Here is an 18,470-nt window from a genome sequence, read left to right as displayed (position 1 = left end):
CTCTATATGCATATTATAGGCTTTAGTTGAGTGGAGATGAAATCAGAAAACATGCCAAAATCATAGAAGGCTTTAGAATTTATTGTTTAGAGTTTAGTAACAGAGGCTGAATAATCCTTTTATAGTAAATAGTTGAAAGCTTCAACAGATGGCGCTCTTAATTAAATTTTTCTAAAAATTGCTTTCGGGGTGAAATTATCTTCGTTAATGTCTTACTCAGCTGTTGTTATATGCCTGGACTAAACACCTTGACACCATAGGGGTCACTGCAATCACATTTTTTTTCCAAAATATGTATTATTAGAGATTTTGGCAATTTTTTTCCGAATTAAACAGATTTTTTCAAGTTCCTGTATAGAGAACTTTTTTATTTGAAAAGCTATTTTAATGAAATTTGGCATGCATTATTTTTCAAGGCAATGCTACAATCTCTGAACATATCGTTTAGATCGCATCAATATCGGATATAGTTGCCATACAACCTGAACGATTAAAATCAAGTTCTTATATGGAAAAGTTTTTTATTTGACGAGGTATTCACAAGAAATTTGGTATGAATTATTGCTTAGGGTACTGCTACAAACTCCGAAGAAATTGTACAGATCCGATCACTATAGCCTATAGCTGCCATACAAACTGAATTATCAAAAAAAAAAAATCTTGTATAGAAAACTTTTTTATTGGACAAGATATCGACACGAAATTTGGTATAGATCATTGCACAAGGCAATGTAGCAACCTCCGTAGAAATTGTTCAGATCGGACAACTATAGCATATAGCTGCCATACAAAATGAACGATGAAAATCAAGATAAAGAGCTTTTTATATCGTTTTATGGCATAAGAAATGCAACTGTGAAGGCTATAATAGCATTGATGCAGATGAAGTTTAAGTTTTTGTTGTTTTTTTATATAAAAAATGTGCTTTTGTTGCTGTAATTTTATTGCACTAATATAATTGAATAATATTTGAGCATAAACTCTATATTTTACGATTATTTTTCAATAAAACCACTTTTGTGTAAAAATTTCTTTGAAAATTTTTGATTTATCCTAACGTAAATAGCAAAAAAGTAACCACAAGTTTTTAATCATCTTACATTTTAAATTTTCCAGCCACTTTCACACACATATTTTACACAATTTCCAATTAATAAAGCACTTAAGTCGAATTCACGACACTTAATTAATATTAGAATACGCCTGGGAATCGCACAAGTGCGCAGTCATGCGTGTGAAGACATGGAAATATGTGCGGCAAATAATTCATTAACTGGCGGCAACTCAAGTGAGGTGCAAGCTTTTATTATTTGCACGTTGATTATTTACTCAATATTATGAGCAACACTTTTATATGCGCGCCATAAAAGCCATTACAAGCGCAAATATGAAGTTTGTGTGGCCGTGATTCGTTGTTTGCTCAACACTGTAGTCCAGTTGTGCATGAGCAGCTGCTTCATATCTGGAAGCACACTTCTCTAAACCGCCAGCAACTTATTTACAAACAGACATAAGTGAGAATGTCGCACGCGGCAGTGCTTATGCAGACAGCTACTGTGTTTGTTATTGTTATTTGTATAGTTTGTAACAGCTGTGCGTAATTTATAGATTATTTAATTTTGGAATTTGGTGTTCAATTAAATCGCAGCAGTGACTGGCACGCATAGCATATGCTTTGAGGTAGTAGAAAGGAATATAAGTGATAGTGTTTTGCATATGTGTGTAAATGTATATATATATGTATATATATATGTATGTGTGTTTGTATATAATATATATACATACGCAGTTATGTCTGCACAACTGTCGCATTTTGGCAATATCAACCGCCTGCGTGACATTGCCATGCTAATATTGCACATTACGTATACGCCCCGCGCTGCAGTCTTGTTGGTCACACATGGCGTATACGCAATTAATGAATATAAATGTTCTATTTTGTTTCGGCCTTTTTTATACCCTGAACAAGAAACTTTAATATATACATACATATATATATATATATATATATATATATATCATGATCAGAGTGTTGAGCTGAGTCGTTTTAGCCATATACATACAAAATAAACGATCGGAAACAAGTTCTTGTAGGGAAACCTTTTTAATTTGATGAGATATCTTCACGCAATTTGGCACAGATAATTGTCGAAGAAAGCGCTATAATCACAAGAAAAAATATCAATATCGAACGATTATAGCATATGGCTGTCATACAAACTGAACCATCTAAATGAAGTGTTTGTATGGAAAAGTTTTTTATTTGGTGAGCTATCTTTATGAAATTTGGCACATATCATTCTTTGGAGCATTGCTACCATCTATGAAGAAATTGAGCAGATGGCACTACTATAGCATATAGCTGTCATACATACTGAACGATGAAAATCAAGATTGTGTATGAAATTTTTTTCAATTGACGAGATTTCTTCATGAAATTTGGCACATATAATAATTCAAAGCATTGCTACAATTTCCGAAGAAATTGTGCAGATCGGATTACTATAGCATATAGCTGCCATACAAACTGAACGGTCAGAATCAAGTAATTGTATGGAAAACTTTTTCATTTGCTGAGATATTTTCATGAAATTTGGCATATATCATTACTCCGAGAATAGCCACAATCACTGAAGAAATTGTGCAGATCGGATTACTATGGCATATAGCTGCCGTACATACAGAACGATGAAAATCAAGTTCGTGTAAGGAAAACTTTTTTATTTGACAAGATTTTTCGATGAAATTCGGAACAGATTATAACTCGAAGAATTGCCACAAACCCTGAAGAAATTATACAGATTGAAGCACTATAGCATATAGCTGCCATATAAACTGAACGATGAAAATCAAAATAAAGTAATTTTGTACTTTTAAATGCTAAAAGAAATGTGTCTATGAAGGGTATTACAGCTTCGGTTTAGCTGAAGTTAACATTTTTCCGCTTTTTTAAATTTATTCTGTATAATTTTCCATTGCGGTTTGGCAATTGTCAGCGACGAGTTGTTGGCTGCAATTGCGAATACAATTTCACAGGAGTTTCCTGTCGCGTGTTGCGTGCCCCTCGCACATGTTATTAAATAATTTTAACTAAATGCGTGCAAAATTTCATTTATTTGAAAGTGTTGTTTTCAATTTATTGTTTGCTTCATTACGCTTTTGGTGTGGTACCAACGAAATTACTAAATTTATAATAATTTATATTTCATGTTGTGGCATTCGCTAACAGCTAGACCTAGCTGCAGCAAAATGAAAAATCGCACAAAAGAAATTATTTAATTTTATTATAAATACATTTCATTCTCTTAATATATTTTCCATTATTTGTAAGCCAATTTAATTTCATGCTCGCTATTCTTCTACGCACTCATTGTGTTATATAATACTTAAATTTCGCTAATCAGTAGCTTTTGTGTGCAACTGAGGCCGTCGCTTGAGCGCCAAACGTATGCATAAAATTCTCTTTATTAAATGTGTGTGCGTGTGTGTGTGTGCAAAGAATTTCGCTTGCCGCAGTTGCTTATCTGCCACAATGTCAGTCTGTTTATAAACAATGCAGCGCTAGTTTGATGGCACACAAACAGCTATGGCGTATGCTTGTTTGATTATTTACTCGCAAACGAATTGTTTGCCTAACAATACTGCCTGCAGGCGGACGGACGTGTAGTCGGTTAGTTGGTTGGCCATTCATTGAAACAATTGAGTGCTAAGCTCTTTTAGCGCCGCCTCATTCAATTGTTTGGCACTATTTTATTTGTTGTTGTTAGGAATTTTTTGTTGGCCTTTGTATTTGAAATAATATGTAAATTAAGTATTTGCTGCCAATTAAAAGTTTATTTTTACTCAATAAACTAGAGTGTAGTGCAAGTGCGTCTATATTTGGATGGTTTGAAAGGTTACCAAGTTCATGTCAACTATTGTTTTTGAAAACACTAAATATGTAGTAAATCAAAATTTTGAAATAATCATAAATTACTATTAGTAAAAATTATTTCTTAAAAATAAAAGAAATAAAAATTTCGGAATTTTTTTTCTTTAAAATAAAAAAAAAAATCGGAAACTTTTTACTTCAAAATAAAACACTTTTTTGGATTTTTTAAAACTATTTTAATTTAAAAAATTTCTTTTTTTTTTAAATTATTTTCACAAAATAATAGTAAAAAATTTTATTTTCGAAAAAATTTAAAAATTACAAAAAAATATTTTTAATTTTTTATTGTTTTTTTTAATCATTTTAATTATGAAAATTCAAATATTTCAAAACTTACAAAAAAATATTTTCTGCAGTTTTTTTTTATTTTAAGAAATTCAAGTTTTTTAGAACGTATTTTATTTCTGAAAAAAAAATTGTACAGTAATTCCAAAAAAAAAAAATTTCGGCAATGTTTTCTAAATTAAACAAAAAAATATTTGAAATTTTTAAAAATATTTGAAAGTATAAAATTTTTTCCCGAAGAATTTTGAGAAAAAAAGTTTTGAAAAAATTAAAAACTAAAATAATAATTTCAAAAGTTTCAAAATTTTTTCCAGAAAAAAATCGTAGTTTAAAAAAAAATTAGTTTATTTCAAAACTTTAAACATTTTAAAAACATAAACAAAGACATGTTGGAAAATTCTAGAATATGCTGAAGACTTAAAAATTAGAAAAGTTTAAAAAAAAATATTTTTTAGTTTTAAAAACGCCGAAAAATATAAAAATTGCTGATATTTTTGGTTTTTTTTTGTTAATTTTCGAAAATTTTCAACAAAAATCAGAAAATTTAAAAATAAAATCAGAACATTATGGAAAAAATTAAGAATGCCTCTTTGTTTTTTTTTTGTAATTTTTAATTTTTTTTGTTTTTTGAAAAAATTGTGAAGATTTTTAGAACATATTAAAACTGTTAGAAATATGCAAAAACGCAATCGCCACTTTTTACAATAAAACTACATATTTTAGTTTTAAATGTGAAAATTTTAAACATTTCGTGCTAATTTTAATTTTCTATATACACAAATTGGAGAAAATATTAATTATAGAAATAAAAAATTGTATATTTTCATTTTTAAAAAATTAAAAAAATGTAGATATTTATTTTTAATACATAAAAAAGTTTCGATTTTCATTACTAACTAATTTAATTTTCAAAACATGAAATAAAATCTAAAAATTGATTTTCAAAAATTTAAAGAAAATTCTAAATTTTCATTTTCAAAAATTTAAAAAATGAATATAAATTTTCACTTTAAAAAATTAAAAAAAAAATATTATATTTGAATTTTCAAAAAATTATAAATAATTTTCATTTTCAAAAAATTTTATAAAAATTCTGAATTTTCATTTTCAAAATATTACAAAATTTTAATTATAAAAAATTATTTAAAAAAATCGAAATTTTCATTTTCAAAAAATTCCAAATTTTCATTTTCAAAAACTTAAAAAAAATTCTAAATTTTCAAAAAATTAAAGAAAACTAAAAGTTTTCAAAAAATTTAAATTTTTTTTTATACTATTGCGACAAATTATGTCTTTGCCTTTCATAATGCCATGAGCATAAAAATTTTTGTTTTCCAAACCGTTGCTCATCCATATAAATTTTAAGGCTTTTGAACTAAATATTCGTATACATATTTGAAGCAACTGAAACAAGCAAACTTACTTAAACTGAGTGCCAATAAAAACTCACTTAATCATACATTACAATCGTATAATTTTTCACATATTCTATATGCATGCCCTCCCTGCCACCCTCCCTTCAATTCGTGATTAATACCCATCAACATATAATGATTGCCTTGCTTATCAACGTAGTTTGCCGAATATCTCATAAAAGTCTTCGCATTTTCTACGCCACACACTCTTACTTCTTCTACAATCTCACGCTGCTCTCAATCAATACAAACAATCATCAATCATTTACACTTGTCAGTGCTGATGGTTTGTTAATGTCACATTAAGTATGGTGTATAAACAGATACATATGCGTCAGAGTGCCTTTGTGTGTGTGTGTGTGAGGGCAAACAAGCAAGGTAATATAATAAGGCGCAGCGCACCAACACAAAATAACGGTACAGCAGCAATCACTCAATAATGTGTCAATTGCAGTGTTAAGCACTAACGGAAGTTTTTCAAGAAGGATATTTGAGTATATATGTATATATGTATGTTTGTATATATGTATGTATATATGCACATGTATTTAGTTCGAAAGATTCAGTTTCTTCGCTCTTTTTCTACTTGTTCTAATCATTCCTGTTCGCTTTATATATATTTTTTCTGCGCTCATAGTTCAATTTTAGCGCTTAGTTGCCTGAAAAAATATTTATTTGTAAATAAGCTGGTTTGGTAACTGCTAGTCTCAACTGCCAATATCCCCTTATCAAAATTCAGTCATCAAATTTCCGCTAGAATATCAACTACTCACTGTTTGTCGATGCTGATATGAATCTTAATGTGTTCTATATGTTATAATATAGTATAAACAAGTACATACATATGTATATACATATATGTATATACGAATATACATGCTATTATATACATATGTATATACAAACATATGTCATTAACTGTTGAAAAACGTTTCATTATTTTGATTGGATTTAACAAAAAACATTTTCCATTTATTTTCACATAATATTTGGATATTTTTCTTGCGCCCACCAACTAATAAGTGCCATCTGTTGTAGTACAACGAGTCCATCAAATATACTTATATACATACATATATGTGTATCTTGTTGCCATAAACTGCCTTAAGTAGCGCAACGACCAAATTACAATTGATCGATGTTCAGCGAAATGCCCTGATTTGCTTGAAAGTGAATGGACGTGGTAACTCAAAATAACTAAATATATATATAAATACGCACATATGTATATAAATACATACATATCAACGCAGGCGAAAGGGAAAACGATATAATACAATTTACTCATATTGAAACAAAATTTGAGTTTCGGTTATAAAAGTGTTATTATATATTGGTTATATTGACAGCGAAAGCTGAAGCAAATACTATATGTATATAGTGAATCTTAAGCAACAAAAAACTCAATTTGACGATATGCAGTTATGTATGTAAATATGTAGTATCGTGTATAACATGGCAAACTTTTCACTGTATTTTCCACTCAGTTCGAGTGCTTGTAGCTACAATGCTGTGTTTGTAAATTCGTTACATTGTGTTTTTTCAAGTGTAGCATACTTTCAGGGGCATTAAGTGAAAAGCCTATGATTGTATTTACATTTCACTGCAAACATATGGAATTCAAGTGGCTTCAGAGTGCGAAAAATATTTGTGCAACCAAATACGCAAACACAGATGCACATATTGTGACAAAAAAGTACCCGGAAATTGTAATTAAATACCCCAAATAAATGATATTTTTTAAAAATGTATTTTACTAAGTTGGTAGGACAGTCCTTAACTACTATGCCAAATTAGAACACGATCTCTCAAACAGTTTGTTTACAGCAGCTGCTTAAGTTGGTACACCTCAGTGGTGCATTGCGATTTTTAAAATGAATGAAAATATCGAACAAAGACTTTGTCTCAAATTTTGTATTTCTAACCAAATTTCGTGTGCGAAATATTAGCAAATGTTGGAAAATAGCTTAGCGTGTTTCAATTTTATCAAAAACACAAGCGTGCGCGTGGTACAAAGCCTTCAAAGGCGGTCGAGAGATCGTTGAAGACATGCTTCGTTCTGGACGACTTTCGACCTCTTCAAAATGATGAACTAAACTACTAAAAATGAACAATATGGTGCTGGAAAATCAGCAGGCAAGTGTTAGAGATATGACTAGAGAGTTCGACATCTCTCGTGAGTCCGTTCGAATGCGTTTGGGGGATATTTTGGGTATGAAAACGTTCTTGCTCGACTCGTTCCGATAAAGCTGAATTTTTTTTTTTTCAAAAACAGTACGATTGTGACCGAATTTGAAGCCAAAAATGCAATGAATATCACCGATAAACCGCCGTATTCAACAAATATATTTTTAAAATAAAGTTAATAAAAATATCAATTCATTAATAAAAAAAATTCTTACATCACTGTTTACATTTCTAGTTGAAATTCATGCAGAAACTTTTTTATATGCTTAATTATATTACCGATAACAATAACTATTGCCTACAATTAGGCGCATAGTGATAATATGTGACCTGGTCTACGGAAAGGGGGCTTAGGTGTCAAAAAAAAGGAGAACAATTAATGAGATAACGAGAAACTGACGATTATTTTTTACAGCTTTTCCCAGGAAAAAACTAGTTTTCGCACGTTAGCTCCCTTTTCGTAGACCAGGTCACATATAATATCATACCAAGAGTTTAGCAAAGACACACACCATAAACAGTATCTACATATGCGATTTTGAGTTATATAAGTATAAAAAAAATTTCAAGCAGCAACATTTCTTAAACTTTAAATTTCTGTTTCGACATTTCTGTGCCTTGGCCGAGCAATAATGAAAATATAATGCCAGACAATGAGTTTCATGAATTTAATAAATTTGATAGCGCTTGCCCGAGCTGAAGCCTTCGAAAAGGATAAAAGGCGAAGAAAGAATAATAGCATGAAGCACATTGAAAACGAACGGGTATACAAAAAACCGCAATACAAAGATAAGGGCGATTATGAAAACTACAAGTCCTGTAGAAAAAAGTTGAATGGCAAAGTTCTGGGTAATAAAAAAGCAGAAACTTTCGTGGTAACACTTTTTTTCAGATAAGCTCAAAATATATGTGAGAAATTGCAAGTTTTTTGCAAAAAAATGTTTTCTTTCACTAAATTTAGGACAAAAACTAATATTTTTCTGTCCCAAAAACATTATTTTCTTTATTTCCATTTATTTTTATACCCTGAATAAGGTTTATATGGCTGAGCGTCTTGTACATGCGAATTAGTCGTACAGTTTTTGAGATATCGAACTGAAATTTTGTCAAAAAGCATTTCTCACCAAGAGGCTGCTCATTTGTCGGAACAGCCGATATCGGACCACTGTAGCATATAGCTGTCATACAAACTGAACGCTCGGAATAAAACGCTTGTATGGAAAATTTTTGTATTTGACGAAATATCTTCACGAAATTTGACAAGGGTTATAGCCGCAGGCATTGATGTAATCTCTGAAAAAATGGCTGCGATCGGTTCACTATAGCATATAGCTGCCATACAAACTGAACGCTAAGAATAAAGTGCTTGTATGGAAAACTTTTTCATATAATGAAATATATTCACGATTTTTGGCATGGCACATTGACTAAAGCAATGGAGTAATCTCTACAGAAATAATTCAAATCGGTTGACTACAACATATAGCTGTCATACAAACTGCACGACGAAATCAAATCTTCGTATGAAAGCAATAATGCTCAGTTCAATGAAGTATGATTTTTTTGACAATTTAGCTAAAATTTTCTTAAATGTTGCTGCTCTCTTCAATCGAATGACGAAAAATAATTATATTTCCGACAATGAGTCAAAATTTGATGAGTAATTTCGCATATTTATTTGACATATTATGAGTAAAGAAAAGCAGACGCGTGCGTTCAAATGGGACAAGCAATTAATTCTGGAAACAAGCTAACGGTCAGCACAAGAAATCATTATTGTTTGCATTATTTCATAATACATATTGTTTTTGTAACAACAACAAAAATCACAATACTAATATAAGTCAAAAAAGCGCTAGCAGTGAACGACACAAATACGACAAAAGCTTACAGCGCCACCAGCTGCGCCAAAGAGATTAATAGCGCGCTCAGCAAATACACAGCAAAGAAGGCGAATGCTAAACAAATCGAAAAATAGAAATAAAATAAACTAAAATTTAAATGAAAAATGAAATATGGCGCACTTGCGAGCAGCGAATTTGGTAATTTTTCATGACGATATTGACTCATTGGCATGCGTTTAGGCGCGCACAAACACACGCACAGACAGATGCCATGTAAATAATCGCATACAAACAAATAGCACTAAGTAGTGTACAACAACAACCAACATTAAGAAGAAGCAGTGTTTAGCAGCAGCGCGCGCCGGCAGAAAACAACAATAAACAGCAGTCAACTGACGCGAACGATTATCTGTGAAATCTTAATTTGAGCGCACGAAATTGATTTGCTCAAACGGGCCATTGATAAATGAGTCGAAGTGCTATGAAATTATTGCAGTGCATTAAGCAAATGCGTCACTTGGGTATTTAGGCGGTGCAGAGAGCGCCATTAAGCGGTGCTAGAGGGGTGCCTGGTTGACCCTCATTAGTTGGGGGGCAAATAAATAGTAGTGAGTAATTATGGGCGGTCATAAACAAGATTGAGTATGGCATGAGAGAGTGGAGAGGGGTTAAGAGAGTGCTGCAGTGACAGAAAGTCGGTTTCTAAGCCACAAACTGTCGGCTCAACTGTGCGGCCGGCTATAATTGCTGGTATTTGTTTTTACAAAAAAAAAAAAAAAAAAAAAAAAAAAAACAACAACTATAATAATTACTTTTTTTGTAAAAAATGTTAAAAATATTTTTAGCTTGATTTTAAACGAAGCTATAATATAGTGGTCTCTACTAGCACATTTTTTTGGAGAAAAAGTGACTATGAAAAAATATATGCCAAATTTTTAGCATTGAGTTTTAAACGATTTACAGTTTGTATGGAAGCTATATGCTATAGTGGTCCGATCTGCACATTATATTTGGAGATAAAAGTCTTGACTATGAAAATAATATATGCCAAATTTCGTGAAGATATCGCATCAAATGAAAAAGTTCTCCATACAAGCACTTGATTTCGAGCGTTCAGTTTGTATGGCAGCCATATGCTATATTAGTTTGATTTTAACCATTTCTTCGGAGATAAAAGCCTTGACTATGAAAATAATATATGCCAAATTTCGTGAAGATATCGCATCAAATGAAAAAGTTTTCCATACAAGCACTTGATTCCGAGCGTTCAGTTTGTATGGCAGCCATATGCTATATTAGTTTGATTTTAACCATTTCTTCGGAGATAAAAGTCTTGACTATGAAAATAATATATGCCAAATTTCGTGAAGATATCTCATAAAATGAAAAAGTTTTCCCATACAAAGACTAAATTCTGAGCGTTCAGTGTGTATGGCAGCCATATGCTATATTAGTTTGATTTTAACCATTTCTTCGGAGATAAAAGCCTTGTCTATGAAAATAATATATCAAATGAAAAAGTTTCCATACAAGTGATTTCGAGCGTTCAGTTTGTATAGCTATATTAGTTTGATTTTAACCATTTCTTCGGAGTTCTATGAAAATAATATATGCCAAACTGAAGATATCTCATAAAATGAAAAAATACATTTTGGCAGCCATATGCTATATTAGTTTGATTTTATTACCAAGTAAAATTTCATAAAGATATTTTGTCAAATAAGACGGTTTTCCATACAAGCACTTAATTCCGAGCGTTCAGTTTGTATGGCAGATATACGCTATAGTGTGCCGATCTGAAAAATATATCAGGAGATAAAAGCCTAGCCTTCGAAAATAATCTGTGTGAAATTTCATGAAGATATCTCTTCAACTGAAAAAGCTCTCCATACAAGCACTTGATTCCGAGCGTTCAGTTTGTATGGCAGCTATATGCTTCAGTGGTCCAATATCGACGATTCCGACCAATGAAGCGCTTCTTGGGGAGAAAAGCACGTGCGCAAAGTTTCAGTTCAGTATCACAAAAACTGAGGGGATAAGTCGAGTATATAAAGACAGTGTTCACCTCAACTCAGCACACAGATCATTTATATATTGGCACAAACTGGCTGGCAAACTTAAAATATCCTGTTCAGGGTATACAATTTTTTATTAAGCTGTAATAATTGCGCTTCTATTTTAGGCATTCGACACCGAAATTTATTTTTAAGCGCCCAAAATTGTCACAGCTGTGCGCGCTGCGTCGCTACTCGTGTTGACTGCTATTGACTCATGTCATTTAGAAGCTCGTAAATAAATCACGACACTGTAATGTATGACTTTTTGTAGGTATTTATTATTATTATTATTGTTGTTGTTGTTGCCAGTGTTTGCTTTTGTTTGCTTGTTAAGTATGACCTTTGCGCTTGTCACTTGAACTGAACTGTGTGCGTAAGTGCAGCTTTAATTATGAAATAGAAACAATTGTAGCCGCACACATACACATGCACATAGCTGTTGCGTAGATAAATACACATATATACATAAATAGATATATAAATGCGTATATAAGTACATATGTACTCTACAAAATCCAATCATTAATGGCTTAGCGTGATTGCAGCTTTCGGTCTACGTGTGTGTGTGCTGACTTATGTGTCCATATGTATGTATATGTATATATATATGTGTATGTGTGTGTTCACAGCGTTATATAAACAAAAAGCAATTAGCGTCACTTTACTTGCAGTCCCAAATTCCCATGTAAGTGTAAATACTAAATATGTTAGTATACTTAACAGCACTTTGGCTGTGAATAAGAAATTTATGTTATTTATGAGTGAAATGTTTATTGAGAAAGTCTGGTTTTATTGCATACACATATTTAAGATTTGCTTAATAGTGCTTTTAATTTTAATATTTAGCTGATAAATTAATTTAATTAACTCATTATATAAATTTATTGCCTATGTAGGCGTAAAATATATTTTCAGCAAATTTTTTTTCTTTAGAAAAAATAAAAAATTATTTATAACTGCATTTTTGTGTGTATATATACTGAAATTTGAATACAGGGTGCATAATCTTAAACTTTGCCATTGTGAAATTCAATAAACTCTAGATTTTTGGTGGGTTGGACATATTTTGAAACCCACAATTCAATATAATAGCCGATCAAATTTGAATCGGACTGAATCTGATATTGAATTTGAATCTGACATTATTTTTAGAAAAAACTTCTGTTGCTCCGTTGCAAATATAAGCAAGCACAAACTATTCTTTACAAGAACTCGATTCAGCTATATGCTGCAGTGACTCGATCCGAACAATTTTTTTGGCTTGTTGCCTTGGACTCATGCTAAATTTGGCGAAAATATCACGTCAAATGAAAAAGTGTCCATACAAGTACTTGATTTCAATCGTCTACTTTGTATGAAAACTATAAGCTATAGTGATCCGACATGAATAATTTATTCGAAGATTACTTCATTGAAAATATTGAAGTCAACTTTATCACAAACACAAGAATTTGAGTAATACAAAGCATTCAGCGAGGGTTGTAAGGCCATCGAAAACTTGCTTTTTGCGAGAGGTCCATTCACCTCGGTTAATGACGATGGCAGCAAAAATGCTAAAAAAAAGATTGGAAATCATCGTGTTGGCATCAGAGAGATAGCAGAGGATCTCAACATCTATTATGTATTCACTCAACACATTCTGGTTAATGTTTCGGGTATGAAGCGTGCCAATGCTAGACTCGTACAAAAATATCAGAAGCTTTTGAAAAAAACGACGTTGAGTAGAGGTCGAAAAAGAGTTGCTGGACAATGTTGTTGAGAACACTATATGCATCAAAAAGCATCATTAGAGAAGACTAGACGTGGGATTAACTGTTAAAGAATTTAGCGAATGGCGCTCCAAAAATTAGGTGAAAACGTAATTGGCTGGAGGTACTGAAGGTCATCCTAGTCGAGGCTTAAAATAATTGTATGGAAAAATGATTTATGGCAGTCCGGTTCAAATTTGATCAGATGGAAATAAGTTTCTTCAACAAACACTTTCAACACTACTCTAATGTCAAAATGAGCTAGCATTAACTGACATCCAAATCACCAGATTTATTACCCCAATCTACCTGAAAAGCCAAAATATTTGATATAAAGAGGGCGTGCGATGACGAGCTCAGGCAGAAAATGCTGTAAATTTAGACACTTGTTTTAAATATTATATTATATAAAAAATATTCCAAATAAATTGTTAAATAATTGCCAATGGAAAAATCTTAAAAATAAGTTTGTTTTTCAAAAGCAATAAATATTTGCAGAACGACTCAACTTGACGTAGTCTACATATGTACATACATGCGAAAAGCTTAGATAAACTTGACCTAAAAAAAATTTTACAGACAAAAATTTGGGCAACAATATGAATACTATCTATAAATGCATACATATATGCAAAATTAAATAAGCTCGTCGAAAGCTCTACTTCGAATAGAGCTTTTAAAAAGACGTGCAAAATATAGTGTACAGCTAAAGTTTCTTAAAGCTTATAAAGTTCAAAATTTTAAAAATATTTCGATGAAAGCTTTCAAAAATCTTTTAGAAAGCTTTAGGTTCCTGCAAATTACTACAGCACAAATTTGTTTTAAATAATTTTAATAAAATCTAGAAATATAAAATATTCTAAAAAAGCTAAAAAAAACTTCGAATAGAGCTTTAAAAAAGCTCTGCAATAGTATACCTTTTAAAAAAAGTTAGTTAAAAATGTGAAAATTAATTCGATGAAAGCTTTCAAAAAGCTTTTAAAAGAACTTTATATTTAAGCAAACTTTTATAGCACAAATTTGTTTTTAAGAATTTTAACAATTATATTAATAAAATCCATAAAAAGAAATTAGTAGAAAAAAGCTCGAAGAAAGCTCTACTTCGTATAAAGCTTTTAAAAAGTTCTACAATAAAGTACCTTTTAAAAACATTTACATAGTTGAAAATTTTAAATTTATTTTGATGAAAGCTTTCAAAAAGCTTTTAAAAAACTTTAAATTTAAGCAAATTTTTATAGCACAAATTTGTTTTACTGAATTTTGTCAAAGATTCTAGTAAAATCCATAAATAGAAATTTATCTAAAAAAGCTCGAAAAAGCTCTACTTCGTACAAATTTAATTAATTTATTTTTATTTTATTTCAATACGGTTTACGTTTAAGTAAACTTTAAAAACACAAATTTGTGTTACTGGATTCTGACAAGAATATTAGCAAAGCACATAAATATAAATAAAATTTAAAAAGCTCAAAAAAGCTCTATATCGTAAAAGCTTACAGAAAGATATTGTAGAGTCAGATTTCGAGAAAATTTAAGTTTAAAATTTGAAATTTTTTTTCTGAAAAAAGCTCCTTTAAAGGTTATACGTAGACTCTTTAAAAAACTAAGAGGCACACAAATGAATGAAAAAAATCTAAGTTATGTTGCACATAAAGTTTCATTACAAATGATACGCTCTAAACTTTTATTATTACTTTTTATTACTAAGCTTTTATCCTACGCTAAGTGCACGAAAGCTTTTATGGAGCTTTTATTTATTTTTTATACCAAATATTTTTCTAAAAATGATAGTAAATTCCAAAGACAAATATATTTTAAATTAGCTAAAAACAATATGTCAAATTGAGCGCTATAAAAATCAGTGCTCCGAAAGCTGAACCTTTGTGCCAATATCAGTATTCATATTAACAGCTTTCAATATACTATTAAGCTAGAATTACTAAAGCGCCTTTTAAAAACCCAACAAAATCCAACAGAAATTAAGTTCCATAATAATTTCGCAAAATGTCCTTTGCAGCTTCCGGCAAAATGGGAAATTAAATCCGTTCGCCTTGCGACAGCGAGTTTAGCGATAAATATGTACTTAGTCATTGCGAAAGCGACTAATAATATTTTAATATTGCAGAAAGCTCTTACAAGCGCAATAAATATGCACGAACAGATTGCGCACAGCAGGAGCGGGCAAGAGATCAACGAAAAGGAATGGTGCAAGTTCCGAGCAAACGTTGAAGACTGATATGCTAATGCAGATAAATATTTTGTAATGTACACTTGAAGCTTTTAAATCAACATTGCGAGCGCAATGAGGAAGCGGCAGCTGGCGACGGCGGTGGTGCTGCTAGGTGACCTACAACAAATAGGCCACAACACAAGCGCCTGCAGGTCGAGCGGCTGACTACGTTGGTTGCAGAAACCGAAAGTTAGTGAATTCTCGAAAATATGCCACGGCGAATGCACTTGGGAAATTGAAATGTTAATGGAAATGGAAGATAAAGCGACCTGCAGGTAGCAGCTGAGCTGCCAAAGCGGCTAGAGGCCGAGCAAATGAGGAAGGGAGCGAGTGAGACTTGGAGCTGATTTCAGGTGGCACCTATTGAGGCCAATCGGCAGCTGGTCGTCTGGCAAGTGGAGTGGGCGACAGACACAAGTGTGTAAATAGCTATGAGTAATTCAATTGCCAGCAGCAAAGTATAAAAACAACAAATACAACAACAAGTGAATTGTTTAAAGTGGATTATCTCATTGCCACTGAGCAAAGAGTCGACGGTTTGGGCGGGTGGGGTTCGGTGTAGTTTCATTGGCAGCTTTTATATGCCACTTTGCATATTCAAGTACATCTATCTTCGTGTCTGTCATCAGACTGGCATTCATTTTCTGCCATCACCAACCCCCCTCACACTTTAAATGATAGTGATTCCCTTGGGGAGAATATTATCTGTCGCTTTGATTTGCTTTCTTTCACTGGGGTAATTTCATTCAAGCATGCATCGGGCTAATTCAAGAGCAACTTCATTAAAAAAAATTATTTTGTACATATGCATGTGTGTGTGTGTATGTGTTTATGTGAGCATATGTTCCTAATGGTCATTGGCAGATAAAAGATTTTATCTTTTGCTTGACATTTGGCATTTAATTCGAGATTTTGAATGACTTTGATAAATTTCTGCCGAAGGATATCACATATACATGCATACAAATAAACCGATGTGAAGTACTGCACGTGGGAAAATTAAAGCGGATATACATATGTATAAACTTAAGCGAAGAATGCTAAAACAGCACATTTTTTTCAGAAACATATTTTATTTATTAAAAAATTTTTTAAATATTAAAAAAAACTTTATTTTATGTATAAGTATAATATATTTTGAAAAAATATTAAATCAATTTTCAAAATCATTTTTATTTATTAATTTTTTTTCAAAATTTAATTTTTTTTTTCAGAAATATATTTTGTTGAATAAAAAAAATGTTAAAAATTAAAAAAACTTTATTTTATGTATAAGTATAAAATATATTTGCAAAAAAAAATATTTCGATTTTCAAAATCATTTTTTTTTATTAATTTTTTTTTTCAAAATTTTTTTTTTTTTTCAGAAACATATTTTGATGAATAAAACAAATTTTAAATATTACAAAATCATTTTGTTTTTGTTCAAAAACTTTTTCCAAATTTTTTTTTTTCAAATTTTACTTTTTTTTTCACAAATTTTTCAAAATTTTTTGTTTTTTTTTTAAGTTAATTTATATTTATAAATATTATCATTTTGCAAACTAAAAAATATTTACTGTTACTCAATTTTTCCCCAGTTTTAAATATTTAATTATGAACTTTTTAATAAAGAAAAATTCCAAGCTTTCGTTACAGCACTTGAAAAAATGTCCAAAATTATATATAAAAAATTTACAAATACATTAATGTTTCTGTATACTTTATAAATATGTCACTTAAAAGATAAAACGCCTAAAAGTATGCTTCGAAGTACAATTTCGAACAGCTGAAGCAGCTTGTAGACACATAAGAAAAGTTCTAATATATTATACGAACTATTTAGGGTAAAAAATTTAACATATAAAACATATACATATATCAAAAGGAAAATCGCCAAAAAGTATGCTTTACGGCAAAAGCAACTTGTACAAACATTAAACCAATTGTAACATTTTATGCGCAATTCTCGTTTTTTTAGTTTTCTAATTTTAATAATACAACTTAACATAAGGTATCAAATATCTTTAAATTTGATTAGCGCCTAAAGGTATACCTCAAATGGAAATTTTAGTTTAAACAATTTATATTAGCCCAAACGAAAATATGAAGATAATTTTTAAACTAATTTAAGTAAAAAAAACTTTAGTTAAATCGCCTAAAAGTATATAAGTAAGTAAGATTTCAAACTGTAAAATCTCATTTTTTTAATTTTCTTATTTTTATAATACAGCTAAACACAAAGAAGTATCAAATATTTTTATATTTTCAGTTATTCAAGTCAAAACATGAAATTTGTGTACTTAGCGCCTAAAGATATACCTCAAAATTTCAATATTCAAATTTCAAATAGTTTAACTAATTTATATTTACACAAACAAAAAATTAAAAAAAATATAAGTAAAAAAACAAATTTAGTTCCAAAGGCAAATCGCCTAAAAGTATAGCACGATGTAAGATCCCGAAAAAAAACACAAAAAATACGAAAAAATTAACAATTTTTTCAATTTTCTTATTTTAAAATTAATTTCTAAAACAACTAAAATAAAAATGTCAAAAATCAAAACGCCTAAAAGTATACCACGAAGCAAACATTTTTGATGATAAAATTAGTTTGCCGCTATGATAATCAAGGAAAATAATTTCCAAAGTAATATTAAAATAAAAACTGTACTATATGATATTTAAAAGGCACATCACCTAAAAGTATGCTTTAATAAAATTTTTCAAACAATAATAGGCACATTTTTAGGCGCAGTATGAAAATATACGCTTTGTTTTTGCAGTTTTTAAA

At 30.5% G+C, this 18,470-nt stretch overlaps 1 protein-coding gene across 13 annotated transcripts in view; it reads right to left on the bottom strand.

Annotated features, from left to right (window-relative positions):
• The window catches only part of LOC126755508 (heterogeneous nuclear ribonucleoprotein L), a 309,695-nt gene that overhangs the window by 44,221 nt on the left and 247,004 nt on the right, over positions 1 to 18,470 (bottom strand). The gene's annotated exons all lie outside the window — the stretch shown is intronic.

The sequence above is a fragment of the Bactrocera neohumeralis genome, chromosome 4 (genome assembly GCF_024586455.1).
Source record: "Bactrocera neohumeralis isolate Rockhampton chromosome 4, APGP_CSIRO_Bneo_wtdbg2-racon-allhic-juicebox.fasta_v2, whole genome shotgun sequence".
Taxonomy (NCBI): domain Eukaryota; kingdom Metazoa; phylum Arthropoda; class Insecta; order Diptera; family Tephritidae; genus Bactrocera; species Bactrocera neohumeralis.
This window is presented reverse-complemented; position numbering and strand designations above follow the sequence as displayed.